Source organism: Equus przewalskii, chromosome 8 (assembly GCF_037783145.1).
Source record: "Equus przewalskii isolate Varuska chromosome 8, EquPr2, whole genome shotgun sequence".
Classification (NCBI taxonomy): domain Eukaryota; kingdom Metazoa; phylum Chordata; class Mammalia; order Perissodactyla; family Equidae; genus Equus; species Equus przewalskii.
In genome coordinates, this window is record NC_091838.1 from 33194149 (window position 1) to 33220953 (window position 26805).

The 26805-nt window shown below is 35.8% G+C and overlaps 1 protein-coding gene across 7 annotated transcripts in view; it reads right to left on the reverse strand.

Moving 5' to 3' along the window:
* SNTG1 (syntrophin gamma 1) overlaps positions 1–26805 on the reverse strand; it is an 865152-nt gene that overhangs the window by 706420 nt on the left and 131927 nt on the right. The window lies entirely within an intron of this gene.

The window sequence follows — 26805 nt, forward strand, 5'->3', positions numbered from 1 at the left end:
ACATCTGGTCCAATGCTTTCTTTTTGAAAGGTTATTCTTTACTGTAAATTCCATATATAAATGGAATATATATATATATATATATATTTAAAGCTTATTCAAATGGCTTATTTCTCCTTGAGTGAATTTTGGTATATTGTGCCCTTCGTGGAATTTGTTCATTTCAATTAGGTTATCAAATTTGTTGGACATAGAGTCATTCATAATCTTCCTTTATTATCCTGTTAATGTCCATGGTGCCCTGCTTTATTACTGATAATTTTCCTTGACCTGAAATCTGCTTTGTCTGAAGTTAATATAGCTATTTCAACTTTAACTAGTATTAGCATGGTATATGTTTATTCATCCTTTTATGAGTAATCTATCTGTGTCTTTATATTTAAATTGGATTTCTCCTAGACAGTGTATAGTTGAATCTTGTTTCTTTATCCACCCTGATAATGTCTGTCTTTTAATTGATAGACTTAGAATATTGACATTTAAAGTGATTATTGATATACTTGGCTTAATATATAACATATTAGTTATTGTTCATATTATTACCTTCTGATTTTTGCCCTTGTTCTTTTTTTCCCACTCTTTTCTGCCTTCTCTGGTTTTAATTGATCATTTTATGTGATTTCCTTTTTTATTCCCTCTTTGCATATCAATTATTCTCTTTTTAAAAATTGTTTTAATGGTTGCCCTTGATTTTGCAATTATGCCTTTACAATTTATCCAAGTCATCTTTCAAATATCACTATACCATTTCACGGACAGTACAACTACTTTATAAAAGAATATTTTCAATTCCTTTCTCATGTCTCTTATAATCTTGTCATTCATTTCTGCTATTCATTAGCTATAATCACTGAATATATTGTTTCTATTAATATTTTCAACAAACTATTATCAGTTAGATCAATTAAGGATAAGAAAAATAAAAGATCTTATTTTAACCTCATTTAGTCTTTCTCTACCACTCTCATTTTCTTTATTTGGATCTGAGATTCTGATCTATATAATTTTCCTTTTTTATGAAGAACTTATTTTAACATTTCTTGAAAGACAATTCTACTGGCAACAAATTCCCTCAACTTTTGTTTGCCTGAGAAAGTCTTATTTCTCCTTTACTTTTGAAGGGTAATCTCATTAGATACAGAATTCCAGGTTGGTTTTATTTTTTTTCTTTGAACACTTTAAATATTTTACTCTACTCTTTTCTTGCTTACATGGGTTCTGAAGAGAGGTCCAATGTAATTCTTATACTTGTTCCCCTATAGGTAAGATGTTTCACCTCCCTCCCATCACCCAACCAGTTTCTTTCAAGATTTTCTTCATCTTTGATTTTCTGCAGCTGGAATATGATATGTGTAGATGTAGATTCATTGATACTTATCCTACTTGGTGTTCTCTGATCTTCCTGGATCCATAGCTGAATGTCTATCTTTAATTTGGGAAAATTATCGATCATTATTACCTCAAATATTTCTTCTGTTCCTTAATCTCTTTCTTCTACTTCTGATATTCCATTAATATGTATGCTAAGCATTTTGTAATTGTTCCACAGTTCTAGGATATTCCATTCTGTCTTTTTCCTTATTTTTTCTTGTGTTTCGGCTCTGGAAGTTTCTATTGACATTTCATCATGCACACTGGTTGTGTGCTTGCTGCATCCAGTACACTGATGAGCATTCTTCATTTCTGCTATGATGTTTTTCATTTATAGAAATTCTCTTTGATTCTTTCTTGGAATTTTCATCTCTTTGCTTATATAACCAATCTGTTCTGTATATTATTCACCTTTTCCCTTAGAGCCTTTGGCATATTATTCACAGTTGCTTTAAATTCCTGGTCTGATAATTCCAATATCTCTGCTATATCTGAGTCTGGTTCCAAAGCTTTCCCTGTCTCATCAAACTTTGTTTTTCGTCTTGTAGTATGCCTTTCAATTTTTTGTTGAAAGCCAGGTTAAACTAACAGAGGTAAATTGGCCTTTAGTGTGAGATTTTATGTATATCTGGTTAGTAGGTAAGCTGTGCTGACTATTTGTTAGAGCTTTTAGTGCCAAGGGCTTAATTTCTTGTGGGGTTCTTGTTTTTGTCTCCCTTATGGTCTGTGGATTTCCCTAGACATTATTTCTTAAAAATGAGATCTGAGATGTGCAGTTCTTTCAGTTGCGTTCCTGTGATTATGCAGAAGTCCTACTTGTGCGGTGGTGAGGTGTGGGGCTAGAAGTGTCCTGCAGTCCTATGATTAGGTCTCAGTCTTTTAGTGAGCCTGTGCCCCTGAGCTGTGACCTGCACAAGTGCTTCTCAGTTTTATTTTCCCCACCTTTGATAGAAAAGGAAGGCTAAAGGAGACTGGCGTTGGAAATTTCCCTTGCCTCAAGTGAGTTAGTCTCTGGTAAAACGCCAGGCTGTTAGACGTTGGTAAAATAGTTTCCCTTGAAGGCAAGCCTTGCTAAGAACAAAATTTTCTGGGTTTATTTCAAAAGGGTTACTTTTCTCTTCCTCTGCTAGAAGCATGAATAGATTTTTCTCTCATCTGGTAGGGATCCTCAACGTAAAACTAACAAATGTATTGAGGCTGCTGCTAAACTGGCCCCCTCTGGAGTCTTTAACTCTTAAAACTGTCCGCAGTGATCCTCTAGTAATTCATCAACTACAGTTGAAGTTTTCCTACACTGGTACTGGTTCTAACACAAGTTTCTGCTCCTGGGCTTCTGCTGTGCTAAGCTGTGATTCTCTGTATCTGTCTGTCTGTCTCTCCAAATTTGGGGGCAACATTTTGCTGTGTGATCTCAATTCTCTGATGGATCTAATAGTTGTTGATTTCTAATTTACTCAAATTTGTTTTCTTTTTGTAAGAATGAAAATACTGACATCTAGGCTTCTTACTTGCTGAAACGTAAATCAAAAGTCAGCTTTGTTCATTTTTGTTCATTCTTTTTACTTAACTGTTCCTCAGATTGGGTAGTCTCAATTAATTCATTTTTAAATTAACTGTGATTCTTTCTTTCCTTGAGTCTTGTTAGTAAATTTTTTATTTGTTATTCTACTTTTCATCTTTAAAAAGTAATTTACATCTCTTTTTTTGATATTTTTTATTGGTGAGGCATCATTCTCATATTTTGACTTGTTTAAAAACTTTGATTTGTTTAAAAAAATTAAGGATATAACATTCATTAATTTTTTTAATTTTTTTATTAAGATTATGATAGTTAACAACCTTGTGAAATTACAGTTATACATCATTATTAGTCATGTTGTAGGTACACCACTTCACCCCTAGTGCCCCCCCCAACCCTCTTTTTCCCTGGTAACCACCGATCAGTTCTCTTTGTCCATATAACATTCATTAATTTTTAAAATTTATTTGTAGTTGCTAATTTAAATGCTTCATTCAATAATTCTAATATCTTGGCTCCCTCAGGAATAGTTTCTTTCGACTGATTTGCTTCTTGTATCTTGGGCATACTTTCCTGTTTCTTTTATGTCTCATAATTTTTGGTGAAAATCAAACATTTTAAATAATTATAATGTTGCAACTCTATAAATTAACCCCTGCATCACTTCAGGGTTTGTTATTTCTGTTTGTTGTTGTTACTATGTTATTATTTCTCTGTTTGGAGACTTTTCTGAACTAATTATGTAATATCTGTATTCTTTGTTGTGTGTGACCACTGAAGTCTCTGTTCATTGTGTGTGTGTGTGTATAAATGTTTTGGTATGCTTCCAATCCTACAGCAGTTTAAAACTCTAGCATAGCCTTCACTTTCTGCTTGTACAGAGCCTCACAGTCGGCCAGAGATGAGAGACTAGGCTTTCCTCAGGTCTTTCTTAGATATACACACAGTCTTGCTGACTCCCATACTATTCTAGACCCCCAGGAATATACTGGAGTTTTTCAATGTCCTGTATGGACATCTTGTTTCCCAGATCTTCATTTTTAGCTTTTTGACCAGCCTCTTGTTTGTCCAACAGGTATTGCTGGCATAGGCAGTTGTAATGTTAAACAACTGTCACTGATTACTTTCAACAAACATCCTAGGGACAGGGAGTTCCCAGTGTGCAAGTTTTGAGTCAGGTCAAGTAAAACTAGGTCGTGTGAAAAGGGCTTTTCTAGGGAACTATCAAACAAATCAAATAGTGACAATTTTCCGTAGATGGGGCTTTTTTAGGAATCTGTTGTCCTCCCTTCAGTGGTAGCTATGCTGCTAATTTTCACATCTACTATGGTTGTGATGCTGCTGGTTTTTAAGGCTAGTGTGGAAGATGGGATAGGAGATTAAAATAGGGTAAATTAGCATGCCAAAAAGTTCACTGCTCTTGCTGAGATTCAGACATTTTTCATGAATAAATGTTCTTGGAATTGTTGTAAGCTGCTGATTAATTTCCAGACTTCTGAAAAAGTTTATTTTGACAATTTTGCCAGTGCTTCCCTGTTTTCCTTCCTTTTATGAGAGAATGGATTTTGCAAAGGTCCATACTTTCCATTATAGAAGTGCTTTTACATGTATATTTTATTCTTTGGCATTCATTTTCTATACATATTCTATTGATACATTTATAGAAATATATATTATAATATATCTTATAAGTTATAATATATAATATACTATACATCAAATAATATTTTATATATTTATATTTTACAACACATATATTTTCTGTATGTATATTTATATATTCTTTACATGTATATTTCTCTCTCTCTCTCTATATATATATATAATTTAACTACTTGTCCAGATTAATCATATGCAAATTTACTAGGAACTGTGGCACCTCATCTGAGAAAACTTTGTGAAACGCACAGATGAAACTGATCACTCCATCTCCTGTGCCGCACTGTGTTAATATAAATACTTCTTTTGCAAGGCCTGAAACATTTTGTGTTGCTTATGTCTCTGTGTAGGTTATTTTCTTCCTCTAAACTATAAACTCCTTGAGAATAGGGACTTACCTTATCTTTGAATTTTCATTGCAAAACATACAGTAAAAGAAATGAATAGATATTCAATAAATGGTTACTGAACATTGATTACTCTTTGTAAAATACTTCTCATCCCTGAAGTAACTTCTGAAGAACAAATTATAGTTTCCTGTATCTTCAAATTTACAATTACATAGCAAGTTCACGTTTAAAAAAACCACAAGAATAGGAATTCTTGAGACTTGGGAAAACTTAGGGGATAAGAAGATAAATCAGAAAACCCTTTTCACACTCCTCAAGACAACTGTATTTTCTAATAGAGGCAATGAGGCACATTGTAAATAATGCTAATTCCAATCAGCGTAGCAGAAGCCAACGAAACATAAAACATTACAAACACAAAAGAAATCTACACACACACATCACACACACACACAGATATTCAGCAGAAACATGCATGCATTCATTCATTTAACAAGTATTAATACAATGTTGACTCATGACAGTTTTTGCCTTTAAGAAGGTTAAATGACAAGGGCTGGCCCCGTGGCCGAGTGGTTAAGTTCTCGCGCTCCGCTGCAGGCGGCCCAGTGTTTCGTTGGTTCGAATCCTGGGTGCGGACATGGCACTGCTCATCAAACCACGCTGAGGCAGCATCCCACATGCCACAACTAGAAGGACCCACAACGAAGAATATACAACTATGTACCGGGGGGCTTTGGGGAGAAAAAGGAAAAAAATAAAATCTTTAAAAAAAAAAGAATCTTAAATGACAAACTGAGAATTAGACACGAAACAACTACAATGCAAAGAATAATTAAATAGAAATGTAAACCAGTGCTATTAGAGAAAAACTTAGTTGACAATTCTCATCACTTGTAACACGCTAAACTAATTTTAAGTCAGAAATAAAATATCAAGGTCAAACATACAAAAAATCCACACAGGTTTATTATATTGCTAGTGTTTATATAATTAGTGTTGAAGAATCTTAGCCAAATGCTACAAAAATAGTACTAATGAATTAACCAAAAAAAATAGAGTTTCATCATTTTCATTTAATCTTTGCTTTTTTTACTTGAGTCAACGCTCTTTGTACTTTATGATAAATATAGTGCTGAAAAAGAAACAGGCTAAACTTAAAAGTCTAAAAATTACATGTAATGACTATTTTAAAAGAAGAAAAGAAACAAATAGGATATACTAAAATAAATGAGCACGTTTAGAAGTGAGACACAGTAAAGCAAGTGCAGGCAAGGCAGCACGCAAGCATCGCGGGTTGCTCCCATTTTCTGCAATTCTTTGCATGGCTGGTAGCAGATAACTGAAAAATGGGAAGTAAGAGTTCTCATTTCATGTAAGCAACTGTTTAACTCTGAATCCTGGGCATTTCACTTTTTTTGTTGTTTGTTTCAGTTTAATCAATGTCTAGACTTCAAATTTGCCCCAATCCAAATACTTTTGGATCTATTTTAACCCCTCGGTTTTGAGTAGGGTAAACTAAAGTACAGGAAAGTTAAAAAATTTGCCTTGAGCATCTTAGACGGTTGTTTAGGGGAAATTATTCTATCTGATAAATAAAATAATATACCCGTAATGTCCTTACCTATGAATGCCAATGTTAAAGCAAATTTATTTCGATTTTATTATAGTTATTAGCACCATTTATTGTTTTCTGTTTGCTTGTCTCTGAAATAAATCCATTGCATATGCTCTCTCATGTAACCTTTTAATCAATATTTTGAAATGGGCATTATTAGCCAATTTTATAGCAAAAAACAAAGATTCTGATCCTTAACTCATAAATACTAAACCAGGGTTATCAGACTTGCCTAATTTAATAAAGAAAATCATCTCATCCACCTGTGAAAATGCAGATTCTTTGGCCAATCTTCCTCTAGAATCCTCAAGACCCGGAGAACGTTTATTTCAAAATATACTCCTTAAGGTCATATGACAGACAAGTGTGGCAAACACTAGATAAGCTTCGATGTCACTATTTCTTTGAGGGAAGAAAGTGGGAGGAAATTTTAGGTTTAGCCTATTAAGATGCATTAAAGAAATGACAGTTATTAAGTTAAAATCTTTGCACTAGAAGATTTCCTAAAATGGCAATTATTTCTCCCCTCAACTTGCCACAAGAAACATACCTTAACTATTCTGGTCATGTGACCAAAATAGAATTTTGTGATTACCGAACATGTCTTAATTTTGAAGCTTTCCTAGGATCTAACTTTTATCTCTCACGATGTACATAAAGCCAATTTTTAATTTAACACTGTAAAAAACTCATAATTTTAAAGTGGTTCTGCATATAGATAAATGATATTCAAAGTTCTATGCTAAACTCAAAATTATGTTTCTTTTAGCCTTTTATCATACATTCTAGCAAAATCTAATATTGCTAAAAACTAGAATGTGGGTAAAGCACCTGGCATTTAGGAGATTTGAAGAAAGTCATTTATCCACATAATATAAATGACACTTTAAATTTTGAGAGCAACAGTAAATTCTAGCTAGAACAAAATTAATATGGAATTATAATCCTAAAAATTGTTATAAAAAGCTAACAATTTGACTGTGAAGAAGCAGCAACTCCCACGAGGTGAAAGAAGCAGCAGGATAAACTATAACGAATCAAAGTAATTAGACACATAGGAAAATCTGAGGTGCAAAACTTGAACAACCAGCATTTGTGGTAGTGAAATATCATTTTTTGTGTAAACAAATAAGGATATACACATCCCAAGGAAATATTCAGATTATCTTTGATGCCTATATGGGGACAAGATTGGTTTTTTTAGGGTTATTTAATTGAATTCAGTTTAATGAATGATTACTCTTGGCCCAAGTCTTGGAATGTTTATAATCACTTTAGAATGAAGTTGGCTATGATTATAGATTTCGGAAAAGTATTTAGAAAGGAAGTGAATTAACACCATTGATGAGTGACGAGAAGTTAAACATCAGAGAAAGAATTGTGATTGCCCTTCAAAAATTATGAGCCTGAAGCTATAAGGTAATTTTCAGAAAGAATACCAAATGGAGAGGCAGAAATAAGGATGTGGGTAGAAGAATGAGAAAACAGATCAAAGAGGGACAGCAGTCAAAATAACAGAATCAAGAACTTAAGAGTATAATGGCTCTTGGAAATACTCTAATTCACGGGTCAGAAAACTCTGGCCTTGCCACCAAATCCAGTCTGTCGCCTCTTTTGTATAATCTCTGAGCTAAAAGAGATTTTTACATTTTAAAGATTGTAAAAAGTCAAAAAAAGATTAACATTTTGTCAAAAGTGAAAATTACATAAAACTTCAGTGTCCATAAACACAGTTTTCTTAAATCACAGGCAGAGGCTCATTTGTTTATGTATTGTCTGTGACTGCTTCCTTGCTAACATGGCAGAGCTGAGTAGTCACAACAGATACCATACAGGCCCTTAAAGCCTAAATTCTTTACTCACTGGTGCTTTACAGAAAAGTTTGCTAACGTCTGATCAAGTTGAACTTTTCTTCACACAAGAGGAAGTTTTTAGGGCTTTGGTCATCTGTCTAAAGTCCTGCCAATTGTTTAGAGCAGAACTAGAATCAGAGCCTAGATATCCTGACTGCCTAGGGGCTCTTTCAACTATGTACACTGTCTCTCTGCATCTCTGCTATCCTAACAGAATCACATACCGCTAGGATTGGCGCCTGAGGGGACTTAAAAAGTTTGAAAATTACCCAATATTTATCCTACTGTATGCCAATCATCTTGTGAGGTATTTACCTAATTTGATCGTTATAATATGTAGACTTGCTCCCACAGTCTGTCTCTCTATCTCTATCTTTCTATATATCATATTTCTACATAAACCGACATGTTTCCCATATTTTAGATGCTATTTTAAGCACTTTGTACATATCTTATTTAATTCACTGAACAATTGGGAAATCCTTTGTAACCACATAATCAGCTCTTAAGTTCTTATATCTAGAAGTTTTTGAAGAATGAGTAACTTTTTCTCACCTTACCCATAAACAAAAGTTTTCAATGGCTAATTGGATGAAGCAATTTGTTATTCACTTAAAAAAATTGCATACATCAGTTTATAGATATAGTTTGCACAGAGGAAGCAAGAAAAAATCCCAAGGCAGCACCCTAGACCTTTCTATAAACCTATGGTTCTCGACTACAGTGCATTTGGTTTAATTTGCAGAGCTGTTAAGAAGCACAAGTTCCTGGCTGCATGCCATAGCTTCTCTGAATCAGAACTTCTGAGTGATGACAGGATGTGGACTGTTCAAAGCAATGGGGACATTCATATGCCCAATAGAGACTTGTCAAACTAAAGCCTGCTTTTGAGCTTATTCCAGCATTAGAGGACATTAATGTTATAACTGAATATAATTCTATTTTTTTTTCCTGTTTCAAACCAAGTTGAATTTTGGTAAACAGGGAATAATTTAAAAGACACTTAGAATTTTTAATTAGCATATCTAACAAACAGCACTCATGATTCCCTCTAAAATGTATTTGAGGATATTCTTCCCGTGTTCCTGGATGAAAATATTGGCAAGTCCATGACCTACCTGATAATTCTTGGTTAAAAATTCTGTGTTCAGGGGCTGGCCAAGTGGCACAGCGGTTAAGTGCACACGTTCCACTTCGGAGGCCCGGGGTTCGCCAGTTCGGATCCCGGGTGCAGACATGGCACCGCTTGGCACGCCATGCTGTGGTACGCGTCCCACATATAAAGTAGAGGAAGATGGGCACGGATGTTGGCTCAGGGCCAGTCTTCCTTAGCAGAAAGAGGAGGATTGGCAGCAGTTAGCTCAGGGCTAATCTTCCTCAAAAAAGAAAAAATTCTGTGTTCACTTTAACTTAGAAACACATTCTTAACTTAGTGATTAAATATATCTGACTACATGTTATATTCAAAGCAATGAACTTGATTCAAACATATCTTTTTTCCCTTAATTGGACCTTCTGTGAGATGCCCTCTGGAGGAACAGAGGGAAATATGGTCCTTCTCCTCTTCTTTAGCCTGCCCAGGGTGGCAAAATGTGACTGTTAAAAATATTTTCAGTTGTCTATGGGGGTAGCAGTGTGCAGGCAGATGTGACTGCTGTTATGATCGGATGATTTGTCTTTCTCTAGACTTGGGAGACGTTTAAAGCTTATTAATTTTCTGGTGGTTCTTCAAAGGTCCTCACGGAGAACATCTCCCTGACCCATCATGATGTAATCCATGATTTTCCTCAGGATGCCAGCTTGCCCCTTCAACTCTGGCTGTTTCTGGTGTGTGTGCATGTGTGTCTCCCCTTGTAGTCTTACTGGTCTACAAGAAGCACTCCCTGACAAACTGGGAGTACAATTTGCTCCCGAGGCATTATTAACTCTGCCGTTGAAGCGGGAAACATCCAATGTCTCATCTTTTGGGTTGTCTGGGCATGAGTCAAACACCTGTCCACTATGACCCTGAAATTGCTGAGAGACATACTCAGCTCTAGGAGTGGTTCTGTTGAGACCATTCGCACCAGCCTGAGGATAAAGGAACTTACAGTTCACTCCACCAACTCTGTCCAAAGGCATCCCATTCACAAATGATTTTATTAATCAGATATGCTTTTACAAGCTCAATGTGAGTAAGGTCCCAGGAAAAATTTTCAGTTATTTCTTCTTAAAATTTTTATCTTGGCCATGTTGGTAGGCCATATATGTTATACATTTGTGCTTTAGTCAAAAATTCTAATTTAACTTCCTGCTACATAAGAAATAAATTCAGAAACTTTTGGAATCTCTCTTAGTGAGCACTATCTATTAAGATCATTCTCTGTGCTCATAAAAATTCAGATTCCTGGCTTCACTCCAGACTTGCTCATATAGAATCTTGGCTAACAATGCAAACTTTATATTTTTAACAAGCTCTCACTAAATGGTTCTTTTGCATGTTAACATTTGAAAAAGTGTGCTATCTTTATTTTTTTAGAGTAGGAAGAGGGAAAATAATAGAAGGGAAGAGAAGAAAGAGCGGATAATGAATGAACATAGAGCCACGAATCTTCAGAGTATAATGATTTTTAAAAATTAAAATATTTGTTAAAATGAAAAGCGAGTTATTCCTTCATGAATCAATGACTTATACACATGTGGTCACAAGCCAAAGACTACAGTGTGGTGGTATTTGAATAGAAAATTATCAATGTTACAATTAAAATGAAAACTTTACATGAACATCTGAATTTCAAAAATTGTTTATTTTCAAAGGTAATATAATATCTGAAAATGAAATTATTACTTAACTTTAAAAATATTTAGTTCAAACTCTTAATTGCTCAAGTACTAATTAAGAGTAAAAATCATAGCAACCCTAAAGATAGAGACGATAAAACCCTATATCATATTAGGGCTGCACAGCGGCTATTCAGCCTTAAATTTTATCACAATAAAAAAGACTACTAAGTTTAAAATGCAGAAATTATTAATAGTACTCATTGGGTGAATTTTCAAAATAAACACATGTTAACTATCATAATTTCATTTCTATAAGGCTTTTGTTTTAGTTTATCCATAAATTGTTGTAATTGGGAAATGAAGTGAAAACAGACACATAGCAGCAGTAATGCACTTCCCCAATTTCTTTATCCCACTATATTCATATCTTCAGCTCTTTTAGTATATAAAGCATGACCTCCACAAAAATGACTAAGAAATTAAATTATTGTTATCAGTTCCATAAAGCAATGAAGATTTAGTATGATTTTTTATCCTGTAAAACCCAGTTATTATTTGAAATTATATGAGTCTTCAGTTAAGGGATGAAATGTCACATATCAGGGAAATTATATTTTAACACAAGTAGCTGAGAAATGACTCTGGAAAGGGTCTCTTTCAGATAAGAACAGTTACCAAGTTTTAGAATTTGTATTGCTTTCTTAAAAAATAAATACATCTATTTAATAAGTTATGGGATTTTTTTTCCCAACAAAGCTTCAAATAGACTCTTGTAATTTTGGTAAATATAGATCTCTTACATATAGGCATCCAACATTAATCCTAGTTCTCCAATCCTAAAATAGCTAGCAACTAATATCATTGAGCTTTCAATCTAGCCCAATGAAAATATACAATAACTAATCAGACAAAAATGTATGATTGACATGGTGATAGAGGGCATTTAGCATGTTGTAGTAATAAACATCAGAAAGATCTAAATTTATCAGAAATGAGGACAACTTTCCTAAGGAAGTGTGACTTACACAAAGGCCTGAAGGATAAACAAAGTGATGATGGGGAGAAGAGTGATTTAGAAGGGCATGTTAGGTAATGACTCATTGTGGTTTTGATTTGCATTTCTCTAAGAATTAGTGATGTTGAACATCTTTTCATGTGCCTGCTGATCATCTGTATATCTTCTTTGGAAAAATGTCTGTTCAGATCATCTGCTATTTTTTAACAGGCTTGTTTGTTTTTCTGTTGTTGAGTTGTATGAGTTCTTTATATATTTTGGATATATATCCTTATCAGATATATAATTTGCAAATATCTTCTCCCAATCAGTAGATTGTTTTTTCATTTTGGTGATGGTTTCCTTTGCTGTGCAGAAGCTTTTTAGTTTGATGTAGTCCCACTTATTTATTATTTACAGTAACCAAGAACTGGAAACAACCTAAGTGCCCATCAACAGATGAATGGATAAAGATGTGGTATATATACTCAATAGAGTACTACTCAGCCATAAAAAAGATGAAATCTTGCCATTTGCAACAACATAGATGGGCGTTAAGGGTATTGTTCTAAGCAAAATATGTCAAATGGAGAAATACTGTATGATTTCACTCATATGTGGAAGATAAAAAAAATAACACACACCGAGATACAGAGAATAGATTGGTGGTTATCAGAGTGCAAGGGAGGTGGGGAGAGGATAAGAGGGTAAAGGGGGACATTTGTACAGTGATGAATGGAAACTAGACTTTTGATGGTGAACAAAATGTAGTTTATACAGAGGTCAAAATATAATGACCTACAGATGAAATTTTTATAATGTTATATACCAACGTTACCGCAATAAAAAAGAGAAGGGCATGTGCAGAGGTGCAGAGCCTAAGAAGAACATGACAGCTTTAAAATACTGTCAGAATTGAAATTAGAGCATAGCAGGTAAGATGGTAGGAAGAGAAGAAGCTGAAAAGATAATGGTCAAAACATGAAAAACCATCTATATTGGTTTTCTAGGGCTGCCATCACAAAGTACCACAGACTGGTTGACTTAAACAACAGAAATTTATTTTCTCACAGTTCTGGAAGCTAGAAGTCCAAGATCAAGCCATTGACAAGGTTGGTTTCTCACAAGAAAGCAGATGGCCATCTTTTCCTTGTGTCTTCACACTGTTGTCTCTCTGTATATGCACGTGTATGGTGTCTCTCTGCATTCTAATTCCTCTTATAAAGACACTAGTCATATTGGATTAGGTCTCATCCTAATGACCTCTTTTTAACTTAATAACCTCTAGAAAGACCCTATAAGATCACATCTGAGGTACTAGGAGTTAGGACTTGAACATATGAATTTTGAGGGAACACAATTCATCCCATAACACCATATATGGGCATTTGAACTTTACCAAATGAAGAATAGATACCAGTGAAGGTTTTTAAGTCCATAGAATTATGGTCGTAGTTTATTTTTGAAAGTTCTTTCACTATGCCATGTGAGGAACAGTCTGGAAGGAGTAAGATTTTTGACATGTTAGTAGTCACCCAGGGGAAAGATCACTGGGGAAGATGGGGTGGCTAGAGAAGTCACCCTGGGAGTGGCGAGATGGAAACAGATCCCAGAGAGAGTTATATTAAATTACATTAAATTAAAATTATATTTAATTGTTACATATTGAAGAGAAAGAAAATCAAAGATTAGAGAAATTACCTCATGTATAAATGCTAATAACAAAAAAACTAGAAGAAAATAAAAGATTGAAAATACAAGACAAGGTAGAAATATTCAAAAGTGTGAAGTATGATGAGACAGGGTAGGGATATTCAAAAGTGTGATATAGATAAGTCAGGACCAGGTGAGCTATGAAGGTGACAGGCACTTCTGTTAGGAGCAAAGCCCCTCCTGCAGGAAAGAATGGTGACTGATAATTTTACTTTGTACTTGCCCAAACTTATTAGGAAGAAAAATCATCTCACATAGTCGAGATAAGAAACACTGTCAAGTACAAGATCCAGGAAGCAAACCCACAGAGACAAGCGTAAATCAAAAGGGGAAGCTGTTGCTCTTCAAGTGGAAGACAAATACGGCTCCACTATCCCTTCATCACTTCCCGGAGCCTGAATACAAGAAGGTATAAATTATAAAAGAAGTATAAATGTTTTAAAATGCAACAGTAATGATGATTTAAAAGGGAAAAAATACATCTTGACATTAAAGCTTCTACTGAGCTCAATCCCTTTTAATCCCAAATGAATGCCTACATTTTACATTGAATACAGTTCTCATTCCTGTCTCTTATCTCACCAGCTTCACTGTGACTTGCTGATTTAATTACCTTCACCAGAAAACTTGAGTTTTGAAGGTCACAACTTAATATAAATCTTACAATACAAAATGTTTAAAGACTTTAGTAATATTCTTTTTGTTAATTTAGTATATTTGTTTTATTATGAAAATTTTCAAAAACATATAAAATTGGAATGGTGTAGGGGCTGGCCCAGTGGTGCAGTGGTTAAGTGTGCTCCTTCTGCTTTGGCAGCCCAGAGTTCACCAGTTCAGATCCCGGGGAGGGAGGCGGGGGCATGGCACCGCTTGGCAAGCCGTGCTGTGGCAGGCATCCCACATATAGAGTAGAGGAAGATGGGCATGGATGTTAGCTCAGGGCCAGTCTTCCTTGCAAAAAGAGGAGGATTGGCAGCAGATGTTAGCTCAGGGCTAATCTTCCTGAAAAAAATTTTAAAAATGAATAATAAATAAATAAATAAATGAAATAAAACAATAAAAGAATGGTGTAATAACCCTTCCTGAACTCACCACCCACTTCCAACAGCCATCAACATTTGGCTTCTTGTTTTATCATTTTCCCCTTCATTTTTTGCTGAACTTTAAAGCAATTCTGTGATACCACTTTATTCCAACTGTCAATATGCCTTTCTGCATGTCTAAGATATAAAGACATTTTAAACAACAAAAATGCCATGAAAACATCTAATAAAATTAGCAACTGCTTAATACCATCTACTGCCCAATTCATTTTGAAATTTTCCCTAAAAGTCTCATAATTTTTTTTTTGAGGAAGATTAGCCCTGAGCTAACATCTGCTGCCAAACCTCCTCATTTTTTCACTGAAGCAGACTGGCCCTGAGCTAACATCTGTGCCCATCTTCCTCTATTTTATATGTGAGACGCCTACCACAGCATGGCTTGCCAAACAGTGCCATGTCCCCACCCAGGATCCAAACTGGCGAACCCCAGGCCGCCAAAGCAGAATGTGTGCACTTAACCACTTTGTCACCATGCCGGCTCTCTCATAGATTTTTTTATCATTGTTTTGTTTAAATGAGGTCTAAACAAGGTCCTCATGTTGCATTTATTTGCTTTGTCTCTTAAATCTCTTTTATCTGTAACTATTTCCTTCTCTTTTTTCCCATGCCATTTATTAGCATTTTACAGCATTGTGGGGCAGCCCTGGTGGCCTAGCGGTTCAATTCCATGTGCTCCGCTTCAGCTGCCCAGGTTCAGTTCCCCAGCAAGGACCTACACCACTCATCTATCAGTGGCCATGCTGTGGTGGCAGCTCACATACAAAAAAAGAGATAAGACTGGCAGCAGATGTTAGCTCAGGGCAAATCTTCCTCAGCACAAAAAAAGAAAGAAAGAAAGAAAAGAAAAGAAAAGAAAAAGAAATAACATTGCTTGTTCTGTAGAATATCTCACAATCTGAATTTGCCTGATTGCTTCCTTATAACTACTTAATAATTCCTGGATTAGCTTAATCACAAGTCCTTCTTCTTTGATAAATTTCAAATTTTATAAGTTAAAAGCCTTCCAAGTGACCACTAAGAAATTAAGATCTATAATGTAATTAAAGTATACCAATCATAATTGTTTAATAAGTAAGACAATGGATGTCCAAAAACACGATGGGAAAAAAGGCTATAATATTTCATACCAAAAAAGATACGTGTCCCACTTATTTTTAATAATATTTGATAGATGCAATTCTAACAAAACCAGAGACGTGGAGTTAAATGTGATGGGTTTAATGTTTGATGCAAAAGACCTAGTCTATTTCTACCTGAACTGAAAAGTGGGTCTACTGTCAGTCTCAAGTGAGGTTGAGGCATGGGTGTTCATAGCCGCCAACCCTGTGAGGAGCACAAGTGGATTTTTGGTGAATGTCCAGAGCTGTGGTAAGCATATCTCCCCCTGTTAACTTGTCGTTTTGCTTCTCTGTTTTATAGTCTACACAAGTCCTTAACTCAAAATTATTCATCTTAGTACTTATTTCCAAAACTCAGTGTGAATTCCAAGAATCAGTGGGCGCTGCCCCAGAGATGTCTTCCTTGGGTACACACAGACATCCAGCCCTCCCATGCACTGTGGCTTGGTCCACAGCCATGGAGATATCTCTGCCTTGAAGGTTGCCATGGGCAAAAGCCACCCCACCTGCACCACTTATCTTTCAGTTAACAAAAGTCAAGCTTGGTGTCTTTTGAATCATGACTTATGGGTCTAGGATTTAAGTTTATGCCACCCATATGACCAGGAAAGATAAGAAATGAATATGACCAATCTGACATAAAACAAAAACACAGAAACTAGAAAATTTACATTTATTAAAGCACTCAATGGAATCCAATAACAAGTGTTTATATGGATAATAGGGAATATATTCAATAGACAAAAAAAGTAAATAATTAAAGAAATGTATGAGGAAAGATGAAAGGAATGATAATATGCTCATTCAGATTAGATCTGGATAAAAGAGATAAGAATATAACCCACACTTAGAGGGTTTCTCCTGTACTAACAGACATTTTAGATAAGGAAATGACCTGGTAGTTAAACTGAATTTTTATTGCAAGAGTTATTTATCAGACACAATAATCAGACCCAGGTGGATAATTGGATAAAAGCAGGGAACTGTTGTGGCCATTCTAAGAAAATGGCACTCCCTTTTTACTAAACTTCATGGTGTCTTGACTCACAAGAAGCAATGGGATGCCTCTTGAAAGCACATCGCCTCCTCAGGTCCCACTGGCTCATGCTGCATCACAGCTGAAGAGTGTGTATGCCGCCTGAAGGGTCATGGTCAGCCTATTTGTCAGGCAGGTGACAAACACTAGAGTAACAAAACCTGAATCTACAGAAAGACACTCTTGGCTAAGCAGAGTGTCCACAGAGTCTGGGGGTGTCGTTTTCTGTCATTACAGGGTGTCAAATGAGTGATTAACACTATCTTCATCACCTGTGGGTGAAGCCCACTCACATATGGCAGCCACTTTCCCCTGGGTTGTACTTAAACTCACTTTGGATTTTACCCTCCCCATTCATCTTCTTACTTTTGGGTTTTCTTGGCAAGGAAGTCTTGCCATTTAGGAGCAGTTTTCAATTGAGTCTCAGCTAGTAAGAAACAAAACTACCATCCATGGTGTCAGAAATTTGAGCAGAAGATTATATAAAAATTCTAGGCTACACTCATAAAGTTGCCACATTCAAGCCAATATTTTTTTTCTTTATCACTACAGCCAATTGTTAAGAGGGAAAATAGAAGGAAAGAAAATACTGCAATATATAGATAATCACAAAAATTAACTAGAATTAATGTTCAGTTACTTCATTCTGTCTCCTTCCAGATGTTTAACAAAATTTACTGATCAGACAGTCTTAAATTTAGTTTTCTTCACCAACTTGGCAAAAAAAAAATTAGAAAAATAATCAAGAATCAAGAAGCAAGATGGAAATGAGGAAAATCAACAGAGACTGGTTAACCCATAAATGAGATCATTTCCTATTAAATAAATATGAATCAATACTTCATCTTCCTGGTAACAATAAAATACCAGTCCAGAAAAAGTAGCTATAAATATAATCCTTTACGGTAACTCTTTCTTTGATTAATCACAACTTTATAAAAAATTAATTTAAGTACATTCCTTGAGTATCATTGGTCATTAAGTTTCTTTAGAACTCTCTCTTTAGGATCTTTATTTCTGACTTCGATGAGGACTTGGATGTCAGGCTGAGATATATATTTTTTGCCGTTGACACAAAAGTGAAGAAAAAGCAAATTCATTCACAGAGAAATTATCCAAATCCATGTGAATTGGCATGATGCCAACATAACAAGAATGCGTTTAACCAGAATAATGGTATTTGGGTCTACCAGACACCTAAACCCGAATACCCAGGAGGATGGGAGAGAGGAGTAACACAGCTGCACACAGGAGAATGTGGGATATAGTCAGCTGTGATTCTCACTGTGCCCACACTGTGAGATGGCCACAGTGTTGATGTGATTTGTGGTTGCACAAAGAGAACCACAGTAATCAGAACAGGAGACTTGGAAGAACCCAGTCCAGAGTACCTACCTGGGGTTAGTCTAGCCCACAAACATGGAGGTCACCTCTGGATGATCAATTTGAAGAGCTATGTAGAAACTATAGATAAGCAAAAGGGGTCAAGGTGGAAAGGAGGGTCTAGATTGAAGAGTCTGTGTTTTCAATCTGAAAGGTGAAAGAAAGGGGGCAAGTTAGCAATAACTGTCAAACACTGAAGGACCAGCTCATGGAAAAATGATGAGGCCTTTTCTGTATGAATCTACAGGAAAGAATGAGGCCCAGAGGGGGAAAATCCAAGAAAGCAGAGTGAAACCCCAATGCAGGCATTTCAGTGATTAAATGAAGCACAGGTGCAATGGGTTCTCAGCCTCTCAGGTGAGGATAGATGTCATATCAGAAGTGATTCAAATGTCAGATGAAGGTTTGAGTTAGACACCTCTAAAATCCCTTTCAACATGAAAATTTGATAATGCTTTCATCAGTTTCTACAGAGAGATTATTATTATTATGACTATTTTCCATGCTTATTGCTATTTAATGTGAATTTACCCATTTTCTTCAAAAGAACTCCCAGAGAAGGGATCTTAAGTTTAGTATGTAGCCCAGTGTTATTAACTTCATAAGATAATTAACGACTTTTCCCAAGGACAACCAACTACTAAAGGGGTGATCCAGACCCTTGAAATCTGGCTTTAAAATTCATGCTACATGGGCTCTTTTAAAATACACAATGGGTATTAGGAGAAATAGAATAAATTTAATTCACATTAACAGAAATAATATGAAGCATTGACATTCTAACTATTCATCTATTGTATTTTTATTACCAAACTTACTTCTAATTCCATTTTGAGCGTTATGAAGCTTGAATGAAACAAATGAGAACTCCTATTTTGAGGTCCACAAGCTGGCACACAGATCATCACAGAGAGCTGGTTAAAAATGGTGAATCTCAGGCTTCACCCCAGCCCTACTGAATCTGAATCAACATTTAACAAAATCCCAGGATGATTCAGGTGAAATAAAGTTTGACAAGGACTGGTCAAAAACCTTAGAAATACCCTTTGTTAAAATAATAACTTTAAAATTATCTGTAGTTTAACCAAACTATCTAATTAAAATGTGGAAATATACACATGCTGGTGATTTCCAAAACTTAGAAAATAAAAGTGCTGGGTATGCAACCCAGTTGTCACATGAACTTAATTAGAAAAGGAATCAGGAACACCTAATACTGAAAAGCTAGAGAGTTATGAAACAGTTACATACCTACTGTTAAGTGAAGAAGCTATAAGTATCTGGGGAACAGATAAACGTTTATAATGAAATTTACATAGGTATTCACTTCTCAAGATTGCAGGTTCCAAAATCTTAATGTTTTTATTCTTACTTAACTTCTTGTAGATTTCCTAAGCACTTAGTCCCAGACGCGTCTGCCAGTTAGGGAACAATACCTATTGTTAGAACACAATTTAGGGCAAAATAAAAGATGATATAATACATCTCAGGAAATAAAACCAAGTTCTTCTAAACTTGCAGAGAATGCTTGCTATGGTTGAAGAAAAGGAGTTTGGCTTTTAGAATTTTAAATACTCATAATAAATAATCAACTATGTTATCCATTCATTCCACAAGTATGATCATCTACTTATGGTGGACTAGGCACAGTTCTAGGGTCTGGGATGCCTTAATAAATAAAATATTCTCCTTAACCAAAGGGAATTCCTAGTCTAGTGAGGAGATGGGCAAGGAAACAGGCCATATTGATGGAGTATAAGTGTGATGATAAGGGGAAGCATTCTGAGAATAACTTATCCTGCGGAAAATTAAATCTAGGATGAAGCTTAATGAATGAGTAAGCATGAACCCAATGAGAATCAGAGTGGGAAAGAGATTTTTCAGGCAGGGGAAAGAAAACGTGCCTAAAGTTGAGAGTGACACTGGGCATAGCACATGAAAAGAACAGAAAATATTGTGCAAAAGCTGCATAGTGATATCAAAATTTTATTTTTCCCAGCAATACAATAGCGTTTATATACCTTGCAGCTATTTTTAAGTGTTCAGGAGAGATTATGTATGTGAAAGCTCATGTATAAAATATGACAATTTAATTCATTATTATTGCACATTCATTTGTAACAAGTCTAATTAATTTTTGCTCATACCACTACACATTGTACACCACCTTCAATCATCTTATACTATCCTGAGTGGATTTGTTGTGAGGAGAAAGCTAGGCACAAAGAGACCAAATTTTCTTAATTTTGCAATGTTGATTCTTTATGACCTTTCTTCTCCCTGGCTTTTTTCTCTCTAGAGCACTGATATAAGCCCTAAACCGGCCTTTACCAACTTTTCCTTTAGTTTGATTATGGCAGGTGCAGACCATGCTTGGACATCTGTCCTAACGATTAACCCAGATCTTTTTCAAAGGAACTCCATCTGGCCCTCCTTGCTGTCAGTTTAGCACTTTCTAGTCTAGCTACAGATGCCCTCTTTTATCTCACTGTGCCTTAAATGGGCTTGTTTGGAGCCTGTTGAGACGTCTATGTTGGACTGTTATCTGAGAAGTCCTGTGATACTGGGCAGAGGCCAAAAGTGATTTCCTTTGCCTGAATTTTGAAATCCAAACTGACAAATGACCCTTAAAATTGAATTGACCTAAACAAAAGAGGACATACCAGGACTTTTTCTGGAGATACAGTACTCATTTTTATACTAAGAACAGGGGAATTTTGACAACTCCCAAAATATTTGACTTGTATCTTTCTAAGTTTCACATTTTTATTCATGTGCCATCTCTAAAAAAGTGGACTCAGGGAAAAAATGACTATATGGGTCCAAAGCTATATATCTTGAAAATAGGAAAAGATTGTTTACAGACCAGGAAAGTGAAGAGGTTAAGTAACTTCATCTCAGAGAAGAGAAGACATGAGAAGTTTGAGAAAAAGAATAAAGAGAGGCCACAGAGGTGGGAAATGTTAGTGGAAAATTGTTCCCAGGCTTAGTGGGAGGATGGAGCAGGGCCAATTTGGCTCATTTATTTAACAAATAACACCAACTCTCTGAAAGAAGCTGTATTTCCAAGAGGTAACATTTCAGAAGTCCAGCACTCCTTAGAGGAGTCAACCAGACTCCCTCAAGGGAATTCTCAGTAAGATTTACAAATATTGCTTTCAGAAAATTACACTAATTTCTAAAGCACTAGATTATCCAGGACATCATAACATCCCAGGCTGTGGGCAGAGGCTCACACCAAGTGAAAGTTGAAAGTTGAGATGCCCCTACCTCATCCCACTGAGTCATCAATCCTCTTACTGCTATAGCAATTTCAAACAAAAGAACTCCCTTTGCTTTAAAAACGCTAGCATTAGCCTTGTACTTAAACCTCTTAAACAAGGAAACAGCCCTTCTAGGATCTTGGACAATCTTGTTTATTTTCTAATAGACTACATAGCAAGTCTAGGAAAGTTTCATCCACATCATATTGTTTCTGATTTCTTCTAATGAAATGAACAGTGTGATTTTTACTACCCCACTTGCCTGCATTCTGGCAACAAGTTTGATGGTCCAATTGCGGCATTTATTTAGATTGAGAAGGAGAGACACTCTAATTTCTCCCAAAGTCCAGAACCTTAGGGAAACCTGTGCCCAATTGTTCCAGATTTTTAGGCTGACTATTTTAGCAGTTAAAAGAAGTTTCCTCGTCACTCTCTTCTTCAATGAGCTATGACTTCCACCACCAAAGAATGCAACTAATTACATATCTTTTACCACAATCAAAAGAGAGGTTGTTGAAAGTTCATTTCCCTTCTTACTTCTCACCCTTTCCTATCTATGACTTTTAACAAATCAATTCAAGAGATTATAGAGCACCTTCTATATCCCAAATAATATGAGGGATATTGGATATATATCAACTATGATTACTAAAAAAATTAATTACTTTTATCTAGCACTATGCAAGATAGTTTTCAGAGAAGTTTCATTTGCAACATCTTATTTTGTTGTCTAAAACAAACCCACGGCTTAAGGAAATGAAAGAGCAAACTGAGGTCCAGTAAAATGTTTGTTTTGAGCAATTATCTAAAGAGGAATGGACAGTTCTGAAATATCATTACTTAAGAGAGAACCAGATTACTAGTGACCTTAATACCAGGCAAATAAATTTTGATTATATTCTTTAACCTGCCCTTGGTACCCGGGATTTCTAGCAGATGAGCAACATTAAAAATGCCATATTAAAAGATTAATCAAATTTTGATGTCTGCTTCCTAGAAAATTGAGTAGATGTACTCTTCCCCATTCTGATGCAAAGTACAACAAAAAACTCTAGACATTACATAAAAAACAAACATAAGAAGACACTGTAAGTTGGAAAGAAGAAGGTAGACCTTTTAGGGACCTGAGACTGACTACAATACTGGTACTGGAGAAGTCAGTCACCTGGAAATGCCTAAAGGTATAGACAAAATAAGTTCCAAGAAAAACTTGCTCTCTCTAACCAAAAGACCACAAAAGGAATAGCTTAGAAAGACTGAAAACTCATAGACCATTCCAGCTGTACTTCAGCCAGATACCAGAGGAAGAAAAAAAACTGGCCCCATTCTCACTTATGCCAGCAAAAGCTGAGCGGGGGCCTAGATCCCCACTCTTTCCAGGCTGTAGTGAGGCACTTCACACCCCCACCAGAATGGTGTCAGAGAGGTAGGAGTGAGGCTCCTGCACTTTATTCCCCACAGGTGGAAGCAGTGAAGACCACATGGGGATCCTTAACTTCCATCCCACTGGCAGTAATGAGAGATCTCTCTCTCTCTCCACACTGGGGTTGTGACAGCAAAGGCCTAGTGGAGGTTTAGGGCTTTTACCATCACTCAGCACAAAGAAGGCCCCCTTTCCATGGTGTCAAAGGAGGCCATGTAAGGACCAGGGATGAGGCATTTGTGAGAAACTGTATTTCCACATCCACGCAGTATTAACAAGAAGATTCTCTCCACCCAGGCATCAACAGAGCAAAGAACCTGTTCTTGCACCCTTACCTGGCAGTAACAAGATAGTACCCTCCTTCACTCAGAGCACTGTCAGAGGAGGCCCACCAAAGCATAAGATTTAAACAAGACCCAGAGTCTTATAATATAATACTCAAAATATCAATATTTCATATGAAAATCACATGAATAAAAATCCTAGAAGATCTCCAACTGAAGAGGAAAGACAACAAACATATTCCAAACCCGAAATGACACAGATATTAGAATTATCTGAAGAATCTTAAAGCAGCCATTATTAAAAATGTTGCAACAAGCAATTATGAACATACTTGAAACAAATGAGAAAAAATTAGAAAGTCACAGCAAAGAAACAGATAGTCTAAGGAAAGCAATAAAAGATATGAAGAATCAACAAATGGAAATTTTAAAACTAAAGAATACAAAGAATAAAATAAAAATATTAATAGATGACTTCAATAACAGAATGAAGAATACAGAAGAAAGAATCAGTGAACTTTTAGATAAAGCAATAGAAATTGCCCTACCTGAACAGAGAGAAAATAGACTGAAAAAACAGAAAAATAAATGGAGTCTCAGGGACCTGTAAGACTATAACAAAAGATATAACACTCTTGTAATCAGAGTGTTTGCCAAAGCAGAGCAAAATGGGTGGGGCTAAAAAAGTATGCAAAGAAATAGTAGCTGACATGCAAAAGAATGAAGGTAGATCATTATCTTTCACCATACACGAAAGTTAACTCAAAATGGATTAAAGACTTGAAGGCAAGATGTGAAAGCATAAAACCTCTAGAAGAAAATATAGGCACTACACTCTTTGACCTTGGTCCTAGAAGGATCTTCTCGAATACCATTATCTACTCAGGCAAGGGAAACAAAAGAAAAAATAAATGAATGGGACTTCATCAGACTAAAGATCTTCTGCAAGGCAAAGGAAACCATGAACAAAAAAAAAGGCAACCCAACAGCTGTGAGAAAATATTTGCAAATCATCTATCTGACAAGGGGTTAATATCAAAAATATATAAAGAACTGATACAACTCAACAAGAAAAAAACAAACAATGTGATAAAAAAAATGGGCAGAGGAGGGGCTGGCCCAGTGGCCCAGTGGTTAAGTTTGCATGTTCCACTTCAGTGGCCCAGGGTTCACTGGTTCAGATCCCGAGTGCAGACCTACACACTGCTTGGTAAGCCATGCTGTGGCAGGCGTCCCATGTACAAAGTAGAGGAAGATGTGCATGGATGTTATCTCAGGGCCAATCTTCCTCAGCAAAAAGAGGGGGATTGGCAGCAGATGTCAGCTCAGGGCTAATCTTCCTCAAAAATAAAAAAAAAATTGGGCAGAGGATATGAATAGACATTTTTCCAAAGAAGATATACAGATGGTCAATAGGCACATGAGAAGATGTTCAACATCGCTAATCATCAGGGAAATGCAAATCAAACTACAATGAGACATCACCTTATACCTGTTACAATGGCTATAATTAGCAAGAGAAAAAACAGTAAATGTTGGAGAGCATGTGGAGAAAAGAGAACCCTCATACACTGCTAGTAGGAATGCAAGCCGGTGCATCCCCTATGGAAAACAGTATGGAGATTTCTCAAAAAATTAAAAATTAAAATACCACATGATCCAGCTATTCCACTACTGGGTATTTATCCAAAGAACTTGAAAGCAACAATTCAAAGAGAATTATGCACCCCTATGTTCATTGCATCATTATTCACAATAGCCAAGACATGGAAGAAACCTGAGTGCCCATCGATTGATGAACGGACAAAGAAGATGTTACACACACACACACACACACACACACACACACAATGGAATCCTACTCAGCCATAAAAAAGACAAAATTGTCCCATTTGCAACAACATGGATGGAACTCGAGGGTATTATGTTAAGTGAAATAAGCCAGACAGAAAAGACAAACTCTGCATGACTTCACTCATATGTGGAAGATAAACAAATACATGGACAAAGAGAACAGGTTAGTGATTACTAGAGGGGAATAGAAGGGAAGGAGGTGTGGGGGTGGGCATAAGGAATAAAAGGGTGCATATATATGGTGACTGACAAACAATAATGTACAATTAAAATTTCACAATGTTATAAACTATTATGACATCAATTAAAAACAGTCAGTAAGAGAGAGAGTAAAAAAGAAGAAGAAATAGTGGTTGAAAATTAGGAAAGAAAACACAAACCAGCCAATTCAAGAGGCTGAGTAAACCCCAAAGAGGATAAACAAAAAGAAACAACACCAAGATATATCATACTCAAATTTCAAGAAACTACAGATGAAGAAAAAGCCTTGAATGCAGCAGCAAAACCATGCATTACTTACAGGGAAAACAAATCAACTGACAGTACATTTCTCATCAGAATCTACCGAGGTCAGAAAGAAGTGGTACAGCATATTTCAGGTGCTGAAAGCAAAGGATTGTCAACTAGAATTTCATATCCAATGAAAATATCCTTTAGGAATGAAGACAAAATCAAGACATTTTAGGATAAAGGAAACTAGGAGAATTTGTCACCAGCAGACCTACTATCTTAGTTCTTTGGAGTGGCTATAACAAAATACTAAAGACTTAGTGGCTAATAAACAATAAACATTTATTTGTCACAGTTCTGGAAGCTGGAATTTCTAGATCAGAGTGCCGGTGTGGTCAGGTGAAAGCCCTCTTCTGAGCTGCAGATTTCTTGTCATAGCCTCACAGGGGAAAAAGGACTAGGGAGCTCTGTGGATCTCTTTTATAAGAGCACTAATCTCATCCATTAGGGCTCCACCCTCATGACTTATTTCCCAAAGATGCTCCCTCCTAATGCCATCACATTGGTGCTAGGATTTCAACATATGAATTTTGTGGGAACACAAATATTCAGACCATAACAACCAACTCTTAACACAATAGCTATAGGACATTTTCAAAACAGAAAGAACATGAAGAAGAAAGAGAAGGGCTAATGAGGAAGGAAAGGAGAATATGGATAGAGTAAAATTATGGATAAATAAAATCCACTTTTCTTCTCCAGTTTCTAAATAAAGTTTGAGGGTTGAAATAATAACACCATAATGTGGTTCTCTACATATGTAAAATAAATAATTAAGGCAATTGTATTATAAACGGGGGATTGTAAAGAGACATAAAGTGAAATAAAGTTTCTAAACTTTGTGTGAACTGGTAAAATAGCAATATCAGTAGACTGTGATAAGATGTATGTATGTGTATATGTGAATTCATTTGTGTGCACATAGATGTATATATATATATGTATACTTAAGTACATTTGTATATGTATGTATGAATGTGTGTGTGTAGTA